Consider the following 7503-nt stretch of genomic DNA (forward strand, 5'->3'; position numbering starts at 1 on the left):
AAATTACTTTTGACGATAATTTCCTTAATTTACCTATAAAAACAATCTCACACGCTAGGATACTTTCCATAAGAATTCAAGAAAGCCTTGGTCATTCCTCTTTTCAAAAAAGTAAATAGAATTGACCTGAACAATTACCGACAAATTTTATTCCTTTTTTCATTTTCGAAACTGTATGAAAAAGTGGTGGCTACTAGAATAGTGAATTACTAAGAGTCAAATAATTTGCTATGTTATAATCAACATGGATTTAGGAAAAGTCGTTCCATAGAAACCGCAGCCTATGATTATCTCAATAACATATACTCCATATACGATAATTTTGTAATAAGTTTATTTTTCGATCTGTCAATGGCATTTGACACTGTTTCTCCAGATTTTCTTTATAAAAAATTAGAAAGTTTTGGGTTTCCACATAACATACACTGACTTGGGTAAAATCATATATGAGGTCGGTATTTGGCAGTTAAATACAATAATATCATGTCCAAAGAATGTGGTGTGACATTAGGAGTCCATCAGGGATCAGTACTGGGACCTTTACTTTTCGTGGTATTTGTTAATGATCTCTCAGAAAGTGTTGACAATTGCCACATAACTATGTTTGCAGATGACATTATAATGACAATCACTGGGTCCATACTGGAAGATGTACTAACAAGAGTCAAAGATGTTATTGATGGATTCACGTCATGGTGTAAACGCAACCATTTAATAACAGTCAAGGTGGAGTTGATCATACTGATGGAATAGCGATGTCACATGATGTACAGGGTGTAATTAAATAAGTGTGAAACATTCAAGAAGGTGATTTCTCATCGAAAAAAAGGTAGGATCTTTCATATAAAGAAATTTCATTGGAGCATCCCTTGTTGAGATACAGCCCCTTAAAGGGAGAACATACATTTTTTTACAAGCACTAAAAAAGTTACAATATTGAAATTAACCTGACGTTTTGTACTACCAAAGAGACACTCAGCCAGAAATTTATTTGGTTCACCTCATGGTTGTAAGGGGTGGAAAACGCAACCCCTAAAATGTATTTCCAATGTAACTTTTTGTCTTATTATTTGTTTACCATTTAAAAATCTATTTCCGATAGCCTGTTTCATTCTAAACAAAAAATGTCGCTTGGGTTTTTTGCCCAAAATAAACCAGTTCGCAGCAAAAAATTATTTTACGAACAACTACAGAGATACATCGTCATAAATGCGAAAATACGAAACTAATCTATCTAGTAGGTCGCTATTAGCGATAGTGACAATTAAATTGGTATGACGCTGTCAGTTCGTAAATTTTAGAAATTGAATTAATACTAATTGTGTGTTGTTGTTCTGTTCTTAATTTGTTACTTTAATAAATCCACTTATTATCAAAATGGCATACACAAATGAGGAAATGGCTGATATGCTTTACATTTACGGTCTGTCGCAGGGAAATGGGTTAGAATCTTCTAGAAGATATGCTGAAATGTATCCTCAACGGCAGCATCATTCACATAGAATATTTGCTCGACTTCATCAACGATTACGAGAATATGGTTCATTCGACAAAAGAACGCAGGATTGTGGTCGCCATCGAGAAATACGAACACCACAGCTTGAGGAAGCAGTACTTAATTTAATTGAAGAACAACCTGCTACCAGTACTAGAAAGATTGCTTTCCAGCTAAATGTTGATTATATGACGATATTTCGAATTTTAAAGGAACAACTCTTATACCCTTACCATCTGCAACAAGTACAGGCACTGTTACCGCGAGATTTTCCGAACTGTATATTCCGAACTGTATATTATACATGTCCAAGACAATCTCAATCGGTATAAATCTCAGTGCAGCATACACAACCATAATACAAGAAAAAAAGAAAACAAGAATAATAAGTCTGAGGCTACAAAAATCTAGAAATGCGACATTATACAATGCTCCAGAATTTTATAATAAATTACCAGTACATATTGAAAATCTGGAAAGGAATAAACTAAAAATAGTTTTAAAAAATCATTTGACCAGTAGGGCTTTTTATAATTTTGACGAGTATCTCAACAGTACCATCATTATTGATATGGACTGACACTTGTACTTTTATTTTAGATAACAAAAGATTTCAACGTGTAATTTATATAAGTGTGTTTATACATGGTAATTTTAGTTTATTTTATTTATATTCATTTTGACTTGTGTAAAACTTTATGTTAACAGCACCAATAAACTATTCCATTATATTCTATTCTATTCTAACCGTCTTGAATTTTGCAATTGGATGCTGGAAATGATTAGGAGAAATTGTGACTTTCTGAAGACGATAGAATTCACAGACGAATGTAGTTTTTCTCGGGACAAGATTATTAATTTTCATAATTAACACATATGGACTGATAAAAACCCTCACGCTATTGTCGAAACTAACCATCAAGAACAGTTTTCTCTTAACGTGTGGCTCGGAGTTATTGGGGATGATTTGATTGGGCCTCATTTTCTACCTCCTCGATTAAATGGTGAGGCATACGTTCAATTTTTACGAGAAGTGCATCCAGTACTGCTGGAGGAAGTTCCTTTGGGCGTCAGAGGGGATATGTTTTTTATGCATGATGGGGCATGTTTATTACCCTTTAATCGTTTAATGCAGGTACTAACTACAGAATAACAATAAATCCAGTCCGCATTTATGACGATGTATCTCTGTAGTTGTTCGTAAAATAATTTTTTGCTGCGAACTGGTTTATTTTGGGCAAAAAATCCAAGAGACATTTTTTATTTAGAATGAAACAGGCTATCGGAAATAAATTTTTAAATGGTAAACAAATAATAAGACAAAAAGTAACATTAGAAATAAATTTTAGGGGTTGCGTTTTCCACCCCTTACAACCATGGGGTTAACCAAATAAATTACTGGCGAAATGGTTTTTCGGTAGGACAAAACGTCAGGTTAATTTCAAAATTGTAACTTTTCCAGTGCTTGTGAAAAAAATTGTTGTACAAATTTTATGTACCCCCTTTAAGGGGCTGTATCTTAACAAGGGATGCTCCATTGAAGTTTCTTTTTTTCGATGAGGAATCACCTCCTTGAATGTTTTACACTTATTCAGTTACACCCTGTATAATTTCTAGGTACCGTGTTAGATGAATCTCAGAATTAGGATCTGCATACTGATGGTGTTCGCATGGTGTTCGCGCTTAAGCAAATGGCATTGTAGAAAAAAACCTCTCAAGTTTATATTTTGCAATGGCGTACCCGCATATTTATTTAAATAATGTCATGGGGACGCAGTAGACATTTTATTAGAATATTTATTGTCCAAAAACGCAGTATAAGACTTTATGGATTATCGTGATAGGTGCAAACCTATTCTTATAAAGGAAACTATTATCAGTCCCAAGCATATATATTCAAAAGTGTAACTTATATATATATATATATATATATATATATATATATATATATATTATCAATTTGTTTTTTTAATTATGACATCTGTATATTATGTGTCATGATTTATGTTTCACCTGTATTCTTGAATTCTTTACTCAAGTATGTCAAACTACTGTTTTCATTCTTTATATGTATATATTATGTAGTACAATTATTGACTCACCATATGTACATTAACAACCGAAAATGGTTAAGAAAATTATTAATATTATTATTAAGTATACAGTTTGAGTCTGAAAGTTACTGCTTTGCATGATCTACACATTTTGTTGGTAGTTTATTTTGAAATCAATTTCCTTTTTCCTTTTTTGGAAGAAATATATATCCTTTTCAATTTTTAACAAGATTCCTATGGCTGGGATTAAATCAAATAAGCAAATGAATGTCATTACGTACTGTCATCGAAGACATGAGTAGACATGATGTAAAGTTGTAATTTTATGAATGAACTGAATGCTTGATCTTGTACCTAATGTTATCCAGAATGGTGCTGAAGATGTAATAAGACCAGTGTCTTATTCCGAAACATCGTATGTCCATCATTGAGGAGCACAGGGTTCCATGTGAGTGCAATTTTACCTCTTCCATTTACCATATTGTGCAGCGATCCTGTCAATGAAATCTGATTCAATTCCAAAACGAATGTTCAAAGTAGGTACAAACTAAACAGGAAAAGGAGTTTTTTTTTATAATTCAATGTTCACAAAAAATACTTAAAATGATGCCTTTTTATGTAAATTTTGTCCCATCATAATATCTAGTCCTGTTCAAGAGTTAAAAAAGGGCGACTTTTTACTTCCACACTGTATAACATATGACCATCCCGATAATTCGGTTCTCATCGCCATTTTCTCAAGCTGTGTAGTTGTATTATTAATTCAATGGTTTTTTTCTGCAGTCGAGGCCGTTAGATGCCACTTTCCGACGATCAGTTAATTAAACATTCGCTTCTCCGCCTGAAACATTCTCCTCTGGGAGGCTATTTTGAATAATTCACTAGGTTTCATGGTCTCTAGATAAGATGAGAACCGTGGCAAGGTGAATCCATTGTTTCATTTGTTTTAATATATGATTTCGTGCTAGCAATACATTATACTGCTGGTATCTGAAAAATCTCCGCTTACTCTGTTAGTTTTTCCTATTGACAAATGTTTCTCCGTACTATCATGAATAGGAATTCATCAACGCAGAAAATTCCATTGTTTATAATGCCCAAATTTCATCTACTGACTGTTTTGCAATGGAATAATTGCAATGCTCTGCGATGTAACAAATTATTATACGAGAGTATTAGCATTAATTATTGTTCCTTTCATTGCTTTTGTAATGTTTCAACACTAAACTTTCAACCATTTATGAAAAATGAGAATCACAAAGACGAATTGGATGTGGAAAATAGTTGAAAAACAACAGTTATTATTTCAAAAAGGAGAAACCCTCACTATTTCAAAACAACTCCTGGTGTTATTCAAACAGATTTTAATTTAGTCTATTCCTTTGAGAAGCAGAGTAATGACTCCTTTTCAGGTAACTATTTCACAGGCTTACATAAGTGGGACGGGTGAAAAGTCAAAAATGTAGTATTTATTGCAAACATTCAATGATATGATATGATATTATATGATTTAATACAACAAATTTTGAAAGACTTTTCTCAGTGAGTAACAAAAATATGGAACACTCTCAATAATAATTCACAGATTTTTTTTTATAAGACATCCAAATTTTTTTCTAATCCTAAACTTCGATTAAAAGTTTCAATTTTTTTTATATGAAAAGCACATTTTAATGTATGACATACACGTACAACTTGCCTGATTAAATCAAACATATCTGAGATATTTTCAATGTTTGCTAGATCCGATCTAATTGTCTGAAGAATGTGAATTAATGTACTTTCAAGAGAGAATAATTTTTGGGAAATGAAGGTTTTGGCTTTTTACTTCTCCATCTTCATACAAAAAAATTTGGAAATCTTGTAAATAAAAGAAGAAAACAATCAATTTCAAAAAACTAACTCTATATAAAGATGTGTAGATTATGCAAAGGAGTGACTTTCAGACACAAACTGGAAAAAAAAGCCCTTTCGAAACAACTACTTCCATATAAACATTGAATTACATGAAAGTTAAATAGTTTCGAAGCCACTTCTTTTACATATCAACACTTTTCTCTATTCAGTTTGTATTCAAACATTTGTTGTGGAATTGAATCAGATATCATTCTTAGGGTTGATACACAATATAGTAAATGAAACAGGTGAAATTTCACTTACATGTAACACTGTCATCCTCACTGGTGGACATCCGATGTTTCGGAATAAGACGCTTGCCTTTTGTTGCCTCTTCAATATCAATCTGAATGATATTATAAGATGTAGCACTCAATTCATTCATAAAATTACGATTTATGTCATGAATTAGTTGAATATACTAATGTCATCGATGGCACTACGTAATGGCATTCATTCGCTTATTTGAATAAATCCCCTTTCAATTAAAATAATATTCTTTTGGATGGAAATCTCCGAAAAAGCTACGATTATATCCACTGCGACTTTTTCGAAAGGAGTTCAGTGGGAATTTCTTTGCAAATGCTTTGTCATTGTCCAAATAGTCCTGATAGCTTAGGCCTTATTCAGGAAGAAAAAAGAGAAGTTGAGTTTGGGTTGAACCACAGAATACCTTACCATATACAGAAGGAACACAAAGCACACAGAACAAGAACGATGATTTTTGTTTGAGAATCTAGAGGTGATTACTGTCAACCTTAAATTTCGTCGAGTGGTTAATGAACTTGAACATGTTCAAATTGAGCTAGTTTGATTGAAATGTTGACCTAAAAACCTGCCGATATGATTTCGTGATAATTCCTCGACTGCAACCAAATTATATATTTGGCCAAGTTTCAAATGATTTGAATAACAATAAACACTGGAACACAGAATATATGTCACAGAAATTTTGACCGTCAACATAGGGTTTGTTACGATTTCAAAATCACTACCTCAATTTTTAGTAAACCGGCTAGCTCAGTCGGTAGAGCATGAGACTCTTAATCTCAGGCTCGTGGGTTCGGGCCCCACGTTGGGCGCCAGTTATTACCTCCACAAATGCCCTACCAGCTTTTCAACAGTGGAGACGGGAGTGGGTATGAAAAAAAAATAAAGGAGTAAATCAATTTGCGAATCTTTTATTGATGAGAGTCATGGAAAGGAGAGCGTCGGTCAAATATAAAGAAAGACAGTTATTTTTTTTTATAATAATAGGAGGTAAATAAAAATTGTAACGAAGATTGACAGTTCTAACTCCCGTGGCCAATCTACAAAATTTGATTTATTCACAAGGAAAAATAAATAATATTAAAATGAAGGATTTTGTCACGATGATTTCTTTGTTGTCTAATAATAAATGAATTATCTACCCTCTAGTATGCATATCATCGGTTTACAATTGCTCAAAGGTAGCAAAAGTTTTAAAATTTTAACACAATACACTAAACTAATATAATCGAAACTAAGTAAAAGTAGGAATTCTTTGAAACCTTCTTTCAAATCCGCAAAATTGCGATGTTTTTTCCATGTCTGGTCCAAAACCAAGAAAAGAAGGAAGAGACGTTTTCTTTCTAAAGTTTCCAAAAGAAATGAGTTCGTAAAAGTCTAACTTGAAGACTCTGAGCCGCCAAACTGCAAGGCTTAACTATAAGCGAGCTTGAAGGTGACTTTTATCACGGTGCATATAAAATTTACTTATACAGCAAACTTAAAACCAGGCTCAATACTGTACGCAGAATACGGACATGAAATATTTAGTTGATGTTGAAAAAGTTTTGACAATTATGTTGGCTAACCTGTGTATATTTTACTTTCTTGTTTTTAATCTTGGTCTTAGTACTTCTGATTGTGATTACTAACATAACTTTTTAATCGCGAATATTTTTTTTGTAAATGTATAATATAAACGTTCACTATATAGTGCATAAATTAATCCCCGCACTGTCTCCTCTTGTATACGTTATATATTCCAACTAACCGGATAATTTTAAATTATACTCGCCGATCGCTAAAAAC

The 7503-nt window shown here is 32.7% G+C and overlaps 1 non-coding gene across 1 annotated transcript; it reads left to right on the top strand.

The window, feature by feature from the left end:
* The first annotated feature begins 6454 nt into the window (after positions 1-6454).
* TRNAK-CUU (transfer RNA lysine (anticodon CUU)) lies at positions 6455-6527 on the top strand. The gene has a single exon. It is a non-coding gene; the product is annotated as a tRNA-Lys (tRNA).
* The last annotated feature ends 976 nt before the right edge of the window (positions 6528-7503 follow it).

This window comes from Leptinotarsa decemlineata, unplaced genomic scaffold (assembly GCF_025532065.1).
Source record: "Leptinotarsa decemlineata unplaced genomic scaffold, Ldec_3_MD MMD2_tig00026330_RagTag_RagTag, whole genome shotgun sequence".
NCBI lineage: Eukaryota > Metazoa > Arthropoda > Insecta > Coleoptera > Chrysomelidae > Leptinotarsa > Leptinotarsa decemlineata.